Genomic DNA, 14,447 nt, shown 5'->3' with positions numbered 1-14,447 from the left:
ATTACTGTTACTTGTGTTTTTCACTGTACTAATAAGTAAGATTTATTGTTTTGATAATTAAATTGATTAAAAATGGGACCTAAAAATGAGAGTCTGTGTACAGGAATTTTTAACCCCTTGACGACCGATCATTGATTTTTGACGACGGAGTTAGCCGGGCCTTATTCCTCTGCCATAGTTCTCACGTCGGGCGGGGGAATGGCAGCCTCGGCTAGCCCTGTCAGCAATCGTGAGATCCCAGCTGTCCTACCATCAGCTGGGATCCCAACCTCCAAAAATTAAATAGTTTAGTATTTATTCCACAGGGTAAACGTTATAAAAAAATAAAAAAAGCCAGAATTTCTATTTGTTTCACTGTTTGTGTCACAAAAAGAAGTCATAAAACGCGATAAAAAAATCGAATATGCCCCAAAATGGTCCGAATAAAAACTACAACTCTTCCAGCAAAAAATGAGGCATCCCACTGCTCCGTAGTCAGAAAAATAAAAGCGCTACGGGGCTGCACATGCGGCGAGGCAAAATCCTCTCTCATTATTTAAAAAAAGTTTTACTTTTTAAAAGTAGTAAAAAAAAGTCATAAATTTTGTATCGGTGTGTCCGACCTGACTCGGAGAATAAAGGTATTCTGTTACTTTTACCGCACAGAAAATTAACTAATAATAAAACTCAAAAACATTACCGTAATTAATTTTTTTTTAATTTTCCCTCTCCTGAAAATAAATAAAAGTTATACAAAACATTATATGCACCCAAAGTGGTGCAAAGGAAAAATACAACTTGCTATGCAAAAAACAAGCCCCCCCACTTTGAAATGTGCCTTTTTTTTTTAAGGATTCAGATATTCGCTAGATCCGTTTGAGCAGCGGCGACTTCGGCGTGGGCGAATTGTGGGCAGCATCAGGACTTCATTGGCGATATGTCGTGGCGGGGGAAGGGGAGCAGTGTGCTGCGATGATTGTGAAGAGGAGGGCCTGTAGGCATCACGGGGGACGAGAATGACTCACTGACCGAACTTTTAGATTGTCCAACTCACTCGCCACCTCCTCACTTCACTCTCTCTGTTGGTGTCCCCCAATGCTCTGTCCTTGGACCCCTCCTCTTCTCCATCTACACCCCAGGACCGTTGCTCAAACGGATCTAACGAATATCTATCAGAATCCATCCAAAAAACCGGCCAATTTCAAAAGAGGGGGGGCTAACCCGTAGCTAACCCCCCACCTGACACCCCCAATATCTCGGGAACGAAAGGAGATCTAACGTTAATTTTTGCTGATCAAACCGGATCTAACGAATATCTATCAGAATCCATCCAAAAAACGGCCAATTTCAAAAGAGGGGGGGCTAACCCGTAGCTAACCCCCCACCTGACACCCCCAATATCTCGGGAACGAAAGGAGATCTAACGTTAATTTTTGCTGATCAAACCGGATCTAACGAATATCTATCAGAATCCATCCAAAAAACGGCCAATTTCAAAAGAGGGGGGGCTAACCCGTAGCTAACCCCCCACCTGACACCCCCAATATCTCGGGAACGAAAGGAGATCTAACGTTAATTTTTGCTGATCAAACCGGATCTAACGAATATCTATCAGAATCCATCCAAAAAATGGCCAATTTCAAAAGAGGGGGGGCTAACCCGTAGCTAACCCCCCACCTGAACCCCCAATATCTCGGGAACGAAAGGAGATCTAACGTTAATTTTTGCTGATCAAACCGGATCTAACGAATATCTATCAGAATCCATCCAAAAAACGGCCAATTTCAAAAGAGGGGGGGCTAACCCGTAGCTAACCCCCCACCTGACACCCCCAATATCTCGGGAACGAAAGGAGATCTAACGTTAATTTTTGCTGATCAAACCGGATCTAACGAATATCTATCAGAATCCATCCAAAAAACGGCCAATTTCAAAAGAGGGGGGGCTAACCCGTAGCTAACCCCCCACCTGACACCCCCAATATCTCGGGAACGAAAGGAGATCTAACGTTAATTTTTGCTGATCAAACCGGATCTAACGAATATCTATCAGAATCCATCCAAAAAACGGCCAATTTCAAAAGAGGGGGGGCTAACCCGTAGCTAACCCCCCACCTGACACCCCCAATATCTCGGGAACGAAAGGAGATCTAACGTTAATTTTTGCTGATCAAACCGGATCTAACGAATATCTATCAGAATCCATCCAAAAAACGGCCAATTTCAAAAGAGGGGGGGCTAACCCGTAGCTAACCCCCTACCTGACACCCCCAATATCTCGGGAACGAAAGGAGATCTAACGTTAATTTTTGCTGATCAAACCGGATCTAACGAATATCTATCAGAATCCATCCAAAAAACGGCCAATTTCAAAAGAGGGGGGGCTAACCCGTAGCTAACCCCCCACCTGACACCCCCAATATCTCGGGAACGAAAGGAGATCTAACGTTAATTTTTGCTGATCAAACCGGATCTAACGAATATCTATCAGAATCCATCCAAAAAACGGCCAATTTCAAAAGAGGGGGGGCTAACCCGTAGCTAACCCCCCACCTGACACCCCCAATATCTCGGGAACGAAAGGAGATCTAACGTTAATTTTTGCTGATCAAACCGGATCTAACGAATATCTATCAGAATCCATCCAAAAAACGGCCAATTTCAAAAGAGGGGGGGCTAACCCGTAGCTAACCCCCCACCTGACACCCCCAATATCTCGGGAACGAAAGGAGATCTAACGTTAATTTTTGCTGATCAAACCGGATCTAACGAATATCTATCAGAATCCATCCAAAAAACGGCCAATTTCAAAAGAGGGGGGGCTAACCCGTAGCTAACCCCCCACCTGACACCCCCAATATCTCGGGAACGAAAGGAGATCTAACGTTAATTTTTGCTGATCAAACCGGATCTAACGAATATCTATCAGAATCCATCCAAAAAACGGCCAATTTCAAAAGAGGGGGGGCTAACCCGTAGCTAACCCCCCACCTGACACCCCCAATATCTCGGGAACGAAAGGAGATCTAACGTTAATTTTTGCTGATCAAACCGGATCTAACGAATATCTATCAGAATCCATTCAAAAAACGGCCAATTTCAAAAGAGGGGGGGCTAACCCGTAGCTAACCCCCCACCTGACACCCCCAATATCTCGGGAACGAAAGGAGATCTAACGTTAATTTTTGCTGATCAAACCGGATCTAACGAATATCTATCAGAATCCATCCAAAAAACGGCCAATTTCAAAAGAGGGGGGCTAACCCGTAGCTAACCCCCCACCTGACACCCCCAATATCTCGGGAACGAAAGGAGATCTAACGTTAATTTTTGCTGATCAAACCGGATCTAACGAATATCTATCAGAATCCATCCAAAAAACGGCCAATTTCAAAAGAGGGGGGGCTAACCCGTAGCTAACCCCCCACCTGACACCCCCAATATCTCGGGAACGAAAGGAGATCTAACGTTAATTTTTGCTGATCAAACCGGATCTAACGAATATCTATCAGAATCCATCCAAAAAACGGCCAATTTCAAAAGAGGGGGGGCTAACCCGTAGCTAACCCCCCACCTGACACCCCCAATATCTCGGGAACGAAAGGAGATCTAACGTTAATTTTTGCTGATCAAACCGGATCTAACGAATATCTATCAGAATCCATCCAAAAAACGGCCAATTTCAAAAGAGGGGGGGCTAACCCGTAGCTAACCCCCCACCTGACACCCCCAATATCTCGGGAACGAAAGGAGATCTAACGTTAATTTTTGCTGATCAAACCGGATCTAACGAATATCTATCAGAATCCATCCAAAAAACGGCCAATTTCAAAAGAGGGGGGGCTAACCCATAGCTAACCCCCCACCTGACACCCCCAATATCTCGGGAACGAAAGGAGATCTAACGTTAATTTTTGCTGATCAAACCGGATCTAACGAATATCTATCAGAATCCATCCAAAAAACGGCCAATTTCAAAAGAGGGGGGGCTAACCCGTAGCTAACCCCCCACCTGACACCCCCAATATCTCGGGAACGAAAGGAGATCTAACGTTAATTTTTGCTGATCAAACCGGATCTAACGAATATCTATCAGAATCCATCCAAAAAACGGCCAATTTCAAAAGAGGGGGGGCTAACCCGTAGCTAACCCCCCACCTGACACCCCCAATATCTCGGGAACGAAAGGAGATCTAACGTTAATTTTTGCTGATCAAACCGGATCTAACGAATATCTATCAGAATCCATCCAAAAAACGGCCAATTTCAAAAGAGGGGGGGCTAACCCGTAGCTAACCCCCCACCTGACACCCCCAATATCTCGGGAACGAAAGGAGATCTAACGTTAATTTTTGCTGATCAAACCGGATCTAACGAATATCTATCAGAATCCATCCAAAAAACGGCCAATTTCAAAAGAGGGGGGGCTAACCCGTAGCTAACCCCCCACCTGACACCCCCAATATCTCGGGAACGAAAGGAGATCTAACGTTAATTTTTGCTGATCAAACCGGATCTAACGAATATCTATCAGAATCCATCCAAAAAACGGCCAATTTCAAAAGAGGGGGGGCTAACCCGTAGCTAACCCCCCACCTGACACCCCCAATATCTCGGGAACGAAAGGAGATCTAACGTTAATTTTTGCTGATCAAACCGGATCTAACGAATATCTATCAGAATCCATTCAAAAAACGGCCAATTTCAAAAGAGGGGGGGCTAACCCGTAGCTAACCCCCCACCTGACACCCCCAATATCTCGGGAACGAAAGGAGATCTAACGTTAATTTTTGCTGATCAAACCGGATCTAACGAATATCTATCAGAATCCATCCAAAAAACGGCCAATTTCAAAAGAGGGGGGGCTAACCCGTAGCTAACCCCCCACCTGACACCCCCAATATCTCGGGAACGAAAGGAGATCTAACGTTAATTTTTGCTGATCAAACCGGATCTAACGAATATCTATCAGAATCCATCCAAAAAACGGCCAATTTCAAAAGAGGGGGGGCTAACCCGTAGCTAACCCCCCACCTGACACCCCCAATATCTCGGGAACGAAAGGAGATCTAACGTTAATTTTTGCTGATCAAACCGGATCTAACGAATATCTATCAGAATCCATCCAAAAAACGGCCAATTTCAAAAGAGGGGGGGCTAACCCGTAGCTAACCCCCCACCTGACACCCCCAATATCTCGGGAACGAAAGGAGATCTAACGTTAATTTTTGCTGATCAAACCGGATCTAACGAATATCTATCAGAATCCATCCAAAAAACGGCCAATTTCAAAAGAGGGGGGGCTAACCCGTAGCTAACCCCCCACCTGACACCCCCAATATCTCGGGAACGAAAGGAGATCTAACGTTAATTTTTGCTGATCAAACCGGATCTAACGAATATCTATCAGAATCCATCCAAAAAACGGCCAATTTCAAAAGAGGGGGGGCTAACCCGTAGCTAACCCCCCACCTGACACCCCCAATATCTCGGGAACGAAAGGAGATCTAACGTTAATTTTTGCTGATCAAACCGGATCTAACGAATATCTATCAGAATCCATCCAAAAAACGGCCAATTTCAAAAGAGGGGGGGCTAACCCGTAGCTAACCCCCTACCTGACACCCCCAATATCTCGGGAACGAAAGGAGATCTAACGTTAATTTTTGCTGATCAAACCGGATCTAACGAATATCTATCAGAATCCATCCAAAAAACGGCCAATTTCAAAAGAGGGGGGGCTAACCCGTAGCTAACCCCCCACCTGACACCCCCAATATCTCGGGAACGAAAGGAGATCTAACGTTAATTTTTGCTGATCAAACCGGATCTAACGAATATCTATCAGAATCCATCCAAAAAACGGCCAATTTCAAAAGAGGGGGGGCTAACCCGTAGCTAACCCCCCACCTGACACCCCCAATATCTCGGGAACGAAAGGAGATCTAACGTTAATTTTTGCTGATCAAACCGGATCTAACGAATATCTATCAGAATCCATCCAAAAAACGGCCAATTTCAAAAGAGGGGGGGCTAACCCGTAGCTAACCCCCCACCTGACACCCCTAATATCTCGGGAACGAAAGGAGATCTAACGTTAATTTTTGCTGATCAAACCGGATCTAACGAATATCTATCAGAATCCATCCAAAAAACGGCCAATTTCAAAAGAGGGGGGGCTAACCCGTAGCTAACCCCCCACCTGACACCCCCAATATCTCGGGAACGAAAGGAGATCTAACGTTAATTTTTGCTGATCAAACCGGATCTAACGAATATCTATCAGAATCCATCCAAAAAACGGCCAATTTCAAAAGAGGGGGGGCTAACCCGTAGCTAACCCCCCACCTGACACCCCCAATATCTCGGGAACGAAAGGAGATCTAACGTTAATTTTTGCTGATCAAACCGGATCTAACGAATATCTATCAGAATCCATCCAAAAAACGGCCAATTTCAAAAGAGGGGGGGCTAACCCGTAGCTAACCCCCTACCTGACACCCCCAATATCTCGGGAACGAAAGGAGATCTAACGTTAATTTTTGCTGATCAAACCGGATCTAACGAATATCTATCAGAATCCATCCAAAAAACGGCCAATTTCAAAAGAGGGGGGGCTAACCCGTAGCTAACCCCCCACCTGACACCCCCAATATCTCGGGAACGAAAGGAGATCTAACGTTAATTTTTGCTGATCAAACCGGATCTAACGAATATCTATCAGAATCCATCCAAAAAACGGCCAATTTCAAAAGAGGGGGGGCTAACCCGTAGCTAACCCCCCACCTGACACCCCCAATATCTCGGGAACGAAAGGAGATCTAACGTTAATTTTTGCTGATCAAACCGGATCTAACGAATATCTATCAGAATCCATCCAAAAAACGGCCAATTTCAAAAGAGGGGGGGCTAACCCGTAGCTAACCCCCCACCTGACACCCCCAATATCTCGGGAACGAAAGGAGATCTAACGTTAATTTTTGCTGATCAAACCGGATCTAACGAATATCTATCAGAATCCATCCAAAAAACGGCCAATTTCAAAAGAGGGGGGGCTAACCCGTAGCTAACCCCCTACCTGACACCCCCAATATCTCGGGAACGAAAGGAGATCTAACGTTAATTTTTGCTGATCAAACCGGATCTAACGAATATCTATCAGAATCCATCCAAAAAACGGCCAATTTCAAAAGAGGGGGGGCTAACCCGTAGCTAACCCCCCACCTGACACCCCCAATATCTCGGGAACGAAAGGAGATCTAACGTTAATTTTTGCTGATCAAACCGGATCTAACGAATATCTATCAGAATCCATCCAAAAAACGGCCAATTTCAAAAGAGGGGGGGCTAACCCGTAGCTAACCCCCCACCTGACACCCCCAATATCTCGGGAACGAAAGGAGATCTAACGTTAATTTTTGCTGATCAAACCGGATCTAACGAATATCTATCAGAATCCATCCAAAAAACGGCCAATTTCAAAAGAGGGGGGGCTAACTACGGGTTAGCCCCCCCTGAAAAAGATCGTAAATATCTAATTTTGTAGAGGAGATCTAACGTTAGTTTTGGTTGATCAAACCGGATCTAACAAAGATCTAACGAATGGAATCATTTTTTACCCAAATTCTTAATAAGGGGGGGCTAACTCGGGGTTGGTCTGTTTCTGAGCTGCCATATCTCATCCTATCATGTGATACTGTTTGTGGGGTTGCCGTATCTCATGCTATCATGTGTGATAGTCTGCTGGGCTGCCGTATCTAATTGTATCCTGTGTGATACTGTCTGCTGAGCTGTATATCTCATCCCATCATGGGTGATACTGTATCTGAGCTGCCATATCTCATCCTATCCTGTGTGATACTGTCTGCTGAGCTGTATATCACATCGCATCATGGGTTATAATTATAATGTTTTCTGAGCTGCAGTGCCTCATACTATCATTTGCGATAGTCTGCTGAGCTGCTGTATCTAATCGTATCATGTGTGATACTATCTGCTGAGCTGCCGCAGCTCATCCTATCATGTGTGATACAGTAAGCTGAGCTACCTTATCTAATTGTATCATGTGTGATACTGTCTGCTGAGACACTGTATATAATCCTATAATGTGTGATATTGTATGCTGGGCTGCCGTACCTCATCCAATTATGTGTGGTACTGTCTGCTGAGCTGCCGTACCTCATTTTATCATGTGTGATACTGTCTCCTGAGCTGACATACTTCATCCTATCATGTGTGATACTATCTGCTGAGTTGCCATATCTCATCCTATGTGATACTGTCTGATGCGCTGCCGTAGCTCATCCGATCATGTGTGATACAGTCTGCTGCTCTGCAATATCTTACCCTATCATGTGTGATACTGGCTGCTGTATCTCTTCCTGTCATGTGTGATACTGTCTGCTGAGATTTGTATCTAAGCCAGTTATGTGTTATACTGTCTGCAAGGTTGCTGTATCCCATTCTACCATGTGTGATACAGTGTGCTGAGCTGTGTATCTAAACCATTCGCATCTGATACTCCACAGACCTGATGCATCCAATCTCATGTGCAATACTTTCTGCTGAGCTCTGTATCTAATCCTGTCATGTACATGTCTGCTTAGCTGTATCTAATCCTACCACGTGTGACACTCCACAGAGATGTATCCAGTCCAATCATGTGTAATGATAACTGATAAGCTGCTGCATCTAAGCTTGTCTTCTGATCTATTGTATCTCATCCTATCATGATCGATTCTGTCCTGCTGAGCTGCTGTATCCAATCATATGTGAGATACTGTTTGCTGATTTGCTGCATCTAATGCTATGATGTGTGATACTTTCTTCTGAGCTGTGTATCTAAGCCTATACTGTGTGGGACATAATAGATGAGGGAAGGTTTAGCGTTTCCAGCCCCCGGCCCATTATGTGACACTCTATAGCGGGCTCAGATCTGCGCTGGCCGGGCTCTTGTATACACTCAGGCATTGATAGATATAGTCTAAACACAGACGGCCGGGTATATACAATGCACAGAGCGGCCTCGCACCTGTACCTTTGCACATTCCTCCCCGGTCACCGCTGCGGCACACAATGCCGGATATTATAAGGATATTATAGCACCGGACCCGAGCTTCCTGGGATTCCATCATTTTTCTAATATTTCGAAAAATGAGATAAAAGCGGATGATAACATGGGCGCAGCGATGGCCACCGAGCAGGGCGGGACTACGACAACCATCGCAGCTGCGAGGGGCCTTCACAAAAAAAAAAGCCACCAAGGAAGATGCAGGGAAGGAGAAAAGGAAGATGCATCTCCTCGGGGGCCTAAGGCTATGTGCCCACGCTGCGGAAAATGCGCGGATCTTGCCACGGATTTCTCGTGGAAAAGCCGCGGATTTTCCAGAAATCTGCAGCACAGCTACTCCCCAGCCATTTCTATGGCATTTGGGAAATGCTGTGACCACGCTGCGGATTTTTCCGCAGCGGAAATCGTGCGGATTTTTGTGCGGAAAAATCTGCAGCATGTCAATTATTGTTGCGGATTTTCGTGCGGATTTTGCCTATTCAATTGAATTAAAAAAAAATAAAAAAATCGCAAAATCCGTAACAAAATCCGCGTCAAATCCGCATAAAATCCGCACCTATGAAAAGGTGCGGATTCCGGGGGAAAGCTGCGGATTTTGATGCAGAAAAATCCGCAGATACAGAGTCCCGTGGGCACATAGCCTAAAAGTAAACATTATCCCCCCAAAAATGTTATTTCTGGAAAACCCCTTTAAATCAAAAGTCCTTTTTAGGCCATGTTCACACATGGTACAAATGCTGTGATTTTCTGCAGGTGTCGCCCCATAATGCACAATAACAGTGTCCTCTGATGGAGTTATTTGTTTTTCTTACTTATACAGTTAGGTCCAGAAATCTTTGGACAGTGACACAATTTTGGCGAGTTGGGCTCTGCATGCCACCACATTGGATTAGAAATGAAACCTCTACAACAGAATTCAAGTGCAGATTGTAACGTTTAATTTGAAGGTTTGAACAAAAATATCTGATAGAAATTGTAGGAATTGTCACATTTCTTTACAAACACTCCACATTTTAGGAGGTCAAAAGTAATTGGACAAATAAACCAAACCCAAACAAAATATTTTTATTTTCAATATTTTGTTGCGAATCCTTTGGAGGCAATCACTGCCTTAAGTCTGGAACTCATGGACATCACCAAACGCTGGGTTTCCTCCTTCTTAATGCTTTGCCAGGCCTTTACAGCCGCAGCCTTCAGGTCTTGCTTGTTTGTGGGTCTTTCCGTCTTAAGTCTGGATTTGAGCAAGTGAAATGCATGCTCAATTGGGTTAAGATCTGGTGATTGACTTGGCCATTGCAGAATGTTCCACTTTTTTGCACTCAGGAACTCCTGGGTAGCTTTGGCTGTATGCTTGGGGTCATTGTCCATCTGTACTATGAAGCGCCGTCCGATCAACTTTGCGGCATTTGGCTGAATCTGGGCTGAAAGTATATCCCGGTACACTTCAGAATTCATCCGGCTACTCTTGTCTGCTGTTATGTCATCAATAAACACAAGTGACCCAGTGCCATTGAAAGCCATGCATGCCCATGCCATCACGTTGCCTCCACCATGTTTTACAGAGGATGTGGTGTGCCTTGGATCATGTGCCGTTCCCTTTCTTCTCCAAACTTTTTTCTTCCCATCATTCTGGTACAGGTTGATCTTGGTCTCATCTGTCCATAGAATACTTTTCCAGAACTGAGCTGGCTTCATGAGGTGTTTTTCAGTAAATGTAACTCTGGCCTGTCTATTTTTGGAATTGATGAATGGTTTGCATCTAGATGTGAACCCTTTGTATTTACTTTTATGGAGTCTTCTCTTTACTGGTGACTTAGAGACAGATACACCTACTTCACTGAGAGTGTTCTGGACTTCAGTTGATGTTGTGAACGGGTTCTTCTTCACCAAAGAACGTATGCGGCGATCATCCACCACTGTTGTCATCTGTGGACGCCCAGGCCTTTTTGAGTTCCCAAGCTCACCAGTCAATTCCTTTTTTCTCAGAATGTACCCGACTGTTGATTTTGCTACTCCAAGCATGTCTGCTATCTCTCTGATGGATTTTTTCTTTTTTTTCAGCCTCAGGATGTTCTGCTTCACCTCAATTGAGAGTTCCTTAGACCGCATGTTGTCTGGTCACAGCAACAGCTTCCAAATGCAAAACCACACACCTGTAATCAACCCCAGACCTTTTAACTACTTCATTGATTACAGGTTAATGAGGGAGACGCCTTCAGAGTTAATTGCAGCCCTTAGAGTCCCTTGTCCAATTACTTTTGGTCCCTTGAAAAAGAGGAGGCTATGCATTACAGAGCTATGATTCCTAAACCCTTTCTCCGATTTGGATGTGAAAACTCTCATATTGCAGCTGGGAGTGTGCACTTTCAGCCCATATTATATATAGAATTGTATTTCTGAACATGTTTTTGTAAACAGCTAAAATAACAAAACTTGTGTCACTGTCCAAATATTTCTGGACCTAACTGTACATGTTCTCCTTTATTTGATGCATTTTTGGTGCAGATGTGAAGCAGATTTTTTTAATGCTTTGGGGTTTTTTAAGTGCAGAAAAGATTTGATTCTGCAGTTAAAAACGTAACGACGCTGGTTACATGAGGCGGTTTCTGTTTTGTTCCCCATAGAAGCCTATAAAAATAGATGCAACAAAAATGCATTTACGCCACATTGGAAACACGGGCTTAGACTGTATCCACAGGATAGGATTAGATACAGCAGCTCAGCAGACAGTATCACACAGGATGGGATTAGATACAGCACAGCAGTCAGTATCACACAGGATGGGATTAGATACAGCTCAGCAGACAGTATCACACAGGATGGGATTAGATACAGCACAGCAGACAGTATCACACAGGATGGGATTAGATACAGCACAGCAGACAGTATCACACAGGATGGGATTAGATACACAGCTCAGCAGGCTGTATCACACAGGATAGGATTAGATACACAGCTCAGCAGACAGTATCACACAGGAGAGGATTAGATACACAGCTCAGCAGACAGTATCATACAGGAGAGGATTAGATACACATCTCATCAGACAGTATCATACAGGATAGGATTAGATACACAGCTCAGCAGATAGTATCACATAGGAGAGGATTAGATACACAGCTCAGCAGACAGTATCACACAGGAGAGGATTAGATACAGCGGCTCAGCAGACAGTATCATACAGGATTGGATTAGATACACAGCTCAGCAGTCAGTATCACACAAGATAGGATTAGATACACGGCTCAGCAGGCTGTATCACACAGCACAGGAGTAGATACACAGCTCAGCAGACAGTATCATACAGGATTGGATTAGATACACAGCTCAGCAGTATCACACAAGAGAGGATTGGATACACAGCTCATAAGACAGTATCACACAGGAGAGGATTAGATACAGCAGCTCAGCATACAGTATCACACACAATAGGATTAGATACACGGCTCAGCAGACAGTATCACACAGGAGAGGATTAGATACACAGCTCAGCAGTCAGTATCACACGAGAGGATTAGATACACAGCTCATAAGACAGTATCACACAGGAGAGGATTAGATACAGCAGCTCAGAAGACAGTATCACAGGAGAGGATTAGATACACAGCTCAGCAGACAGTATCACACAGGATGGGATTATATATACGGCTCAGTATATAGTATCACATGATAGAATTAGATACACAGCTCAGCAGACAGTATCACACAGAATAGGATTAGATACACAGCTCAGCAGAAAGTATTACAGAATAGGATTAGATACACAGCTTAGTATATAGTATCACACAGGAGAGGATTAGATACAGCTCAGCAGACAGTATCACACAGGATAGGATTAGATACACAGCTCAGCAGACAGTATCACACAGGAGAGGATTAGATACACGGCTCAGCAGACAGTATCACACAGGAGAGGATTAGATACACGGCTCAGCAGTCTGTATCACACAGGAGAGGATTAGATACACGGCTCAGCAGTCTGTATCACACAGGAGAGGATTAGATACACAGCTCAGCAGACAGTATCACACAGGAGAGGATTCGATATAAACAGTAACTGAGTAGGCTGAGCTAGCTACACACAGCCTTTGCATAGCTGATATTAGCAGATACAGCACTTCCTTTACCTTCCCCTCTTCTGGGTCGCGGGGTGGAGATGTGACAGGCAGTGCGCAGTAAGGCATGATGGGAAAGGTAGTGTAATATTAATCCTGTGTGAATAATACATCACCTATTGAACTACAAAAACCAGCCTAACCTCTGCCGAGCAGACCACACCCCCTGCGCAGTGTACAGCCAATAGAGGAGAGTCCCGCCCAGCAACGGTACGGAAAGCAATAGGGGGAAAGCATGGGATGATTGACAGTTATAACAGCCAATCAGCGATATTACTTCCTCTGAAAGGGTGATATAAAGAGCAGGAACGCTTGTGAAGAAAGCCTCACATCCGGGCGGCTGCTGCCTGGTGTGGGCGGTGCCATTGGTGTAATATCAGGCAGCAGAGCTGTAAACAATAATCATGAGGGGGCTACAAATCATTCTCCTCAGTATCTTTACGTGTATGAATTCCCTCACAAGTTGTTTTGTTTTTTATCAAACACAACTCTATTTGTCTGCACTTCCTCTGACCGCTTTTTATTCATAGAACCGCCATTTTGTGCCCTATGAGGCCTCACGTCGTCTCAATCTACCTGTGTCACGTATTTCTGCCCATTGTGTGTGAAGGGGACACAGGAATGTTACGTATCGGCGTCCTCCAATGGCCGTGTCCAGCCCTGCCGTGTGCTGCGGTCTCCTCAAGCATCAGGCCTCCAGTCCGCTCCTAAATAAATCATGCCCCCTACCTCCTAAATTCAGAGCAACCCCCCCAATTAGTTCAGACCCTCCAAACTAATACAGACCCAAAATGAAATGGAGATGTTTAGTGAAAACAAGTTATTACCTCTCCACATAAGAAGTGATTACTTAGTGACTGGTGGGGTCCAACCGCTGGGACCTGCACCGATCGGCAAAACGGGGACATTTTCTTAATCCACGAGGTACTTTCATCCCTATTGCAAAATGGCCATCCGACCTGCTAGTCTGTTCCCAATGGGACTGTCAAAAACCGAGCGTAGCCCTTGGGAACCCCATAGGGGAAGAATGGAGCGATGGGTGATGGATAAAAGTGCCCCATCAGTGTGAATAGACTTCTTTTCACCGGACAAATAAATAACACCCCAAACCCTAAATGAAAATAGTCCCCAAACCGAACCTCTAAGTAAATAGATACCCCAGACCAAACGTTTAAATAGAGACCTTGGATTATACCGCTAAATAAAGAGACCCCAGAGTAAATAAATGAGACACTAGACCCTCTAACTAAACAGACCCCCAGATAAAACCTCTAAATAAATGAG

General features: G+C 44.5%; 1 long non-coding RNA gene across 1 annotated transcript in view; it reads right to left on the bottom strand.

Moving 5' to 3' along the window:
* LOC142249523 (uncharacterized) overlaps positions 1 to 13,288 on the bottom strand; it is a 28,149-nt gene extending 14,861 nt beyond the window's left edge. The window contains exon 1 of the long non-coding RNA XR_012725074.1: positions 13,176 to 13,288. This is a non-coding gene — a long non-coding RNA (uncharacterized LOC142249523). The remainder of the gene's footprint in view (positions 1 to 13,175) is intronic.
* Between the last annotated feature and the right edge of the window lie 1,159 nt (positions 13,289 to 14,447).

Source organism: Anomaloglossus baeobatrachus, chromosome 8 (assembly GCF_048569485.1).
Source record: "Anomaloglossus baeobatrachus isolate aAnoBae1 chromosome 8, aAnoBae1.hap1, whole genome shotgun sequence".
Taxonomy (NCBI): Eukaryota; Metazoa; Chordata; class Amphibia; order Anura; family Aromobatidae; genus Anomaloglossus; species Anomaloglossus baeobatrachus.
The sequence above is the reverse complement of the archived record's forward strand: the minus strand, read 5'-3'. Positions and strand labels throughout refer to the sequence as shown.